The sequence below is a fragment of the Tenrec ecaudatus genome, chromosome 14, assembly GCF_050624435.1.
Source record: "Tenrec ecaudatus isolate mTenEca1 chromosome 14, mTenEca1.hap1, whole genome shotgun sequence".
Classification (NCBI taxonomy): domain Eukaryota; kingdom Metazoa; phylum Chordata; class Mammalia; order Afrosoricida; family Tenrecidae; genus Tenrec; species Tenrec ecaudatus.
Genome location: NC_134543.1, coordinates 114066618 through 114068612, shown reverse-complemented (window position 1 = coordinate 114068612; position 1995 = coordinate 114066618).

The following is a 1995-nucleotide window of genomic DNA, read 5'->3' as shown; positions in this document are numbered from 1 at the left end:
AAACTCATTTTAATAGGAGATTCCTCAAGTCAGTATCCTTTCTGGCGAGATCCTCATGCAAGGACATTTAAAGAAAGAACTTTCTCTCACACCATCAGAGTCCTATGGTACACCTTAATCTTCCAAGCCATCTTGTTGCACATTGCTGTGGAATAATATATATATATATATATATATATATATATATATATATATATATATATACATATATATATATATATATATATGACAGGAAGCTATTTTTCATGGATTAAACAGAGTCTGAAAGTCATGGCCATTCATTTGCACCTCTGAATATAAATCTTGAAGAGTCCAAGAGAAGGCAAACCCCACCAAGTCCACTTTGGTCGAGTGAAGTCTGACTCGCAGCGGCCCTATCCAGTTTCTGAGGCTATACATCTTAACAGGAAGAGTAAGCTAGATCTTTCTCTCCTGAAGCTATTGGTGGTTTTGAACTTCTGATCTTACAGTTAGTAGGCCAATTTGCAATCCGCTCTGGCATCAGGAAGAAAGCAGGGGAGCTTAATCCAGATGTTTCCCTTTATGGCCCAGAAAGGGGTGGTGGGGTGTCCTCCCCAGGTAGAGGCAACATTTTACTATTCTGGAAGCAGGCCTTGAGCCTGGGATGCAGCTTATCAATCACTGCTGGAAACTGGGAGGGCATCCCTGGGAACAGGTAGTGATGTTGGCTAAGTACACTCTGCTGCCCAACGCCTATGGCAGTTTGAACATTTCACCACAAGAAGTCCTTATATGCAAAAGTTCTGTCCAATGCCTGTTGCCTACCAAGCCACAGGCTGGATCAGTTGATAATACAGTTTAGGGGTCCCGAGAAGGAGGTTTTCTGGGTTTTGTTTTTTTAGAAGGATGATTTCCTTGCCTCCAAAATTGGTTTAGTCAACAGATTTTTAAGGAATCGGGCACTGATCTGGGCACTAGTGGAACAGATCTGAACAAGATAATCAAGGTCTACTTTCGCTACTTGTTCATTGACTCTTCAACCTGCCACAGAGAAACCACGTAGGCTATGAGAAGCCACGTGGACTCCTTTCTGCCTTTGGTTTCTAGTGAGGCCGCTGATATCAGATCCTTGCCTGGGGATGCATGTTGACCAGGCGGAAAGGAAAGGAAGCTAGAGGGATGGTGGGAAGACAGAGGGGCCTTGGTTCTGAAGACGCTCCCCTGGCTTCCCATTTATTGGTGATACGCTTCCTCGATATAGATTCCTACTTGACCTTGACTTACTCTTCTTGACCCCATCTTACCCAGGTTGGGCTCCCTTCTCCTTTCCCATTCTACAAAAAGGTGGCAGGGACAAGGAGGGATACGTGTGTGGGATAAAAGATAGATGACTGGAAGACATTTGCTTGGTGGAGCAGGAGGGAGGAGAACACAGCAAGGGCTACTCTCCTTTCTTCCATGCCACAAAAAGTCAGAGCCTGGAGACATTATCACCCCCCCCCCCAATATACATCCCTCCTACATGCATTTATTTTTTGTAAATCATTTTCATGGGGACTCTCACAGTTCTTATAACATTCCATACATCAGCTGTGTCAAGCACATTGGTACATATGTTGCCATCCTCATTTCCAAAACCTTTTCCACTTGAGCCCTTGCGGAGACATTTTTGAGAACTCCGCCTGTGGGCTGAGTCACAGGTGGAGTGTGCAAGCTTCGAGGCGGCCACCAACTTGACGGTCCTACCCTGCAATTCGAGTTATCTGAATTCATGTCAGAAGGCCCGCTTAAGCCCCACTCGTCTTCCTCCTGAAGCTGCCTACGGAACGCTTTCTCAAGGACAGGAGCAGCCTCCTGAGATGGGAAAGGAGGTGATGAGTCAGCCTCCACCTGGGTCATCTCTGTCAGGGTCTTTGGAGGCTTTGGGGGCCCTGAGGTCACGTTTGGAAACGACCAGCTGGAATTGTGGTTATAATCAAGGAATACTCACGGCCTGGATTCAAATGCCAGGTTTCTACCAAACGGCAGCTGGGC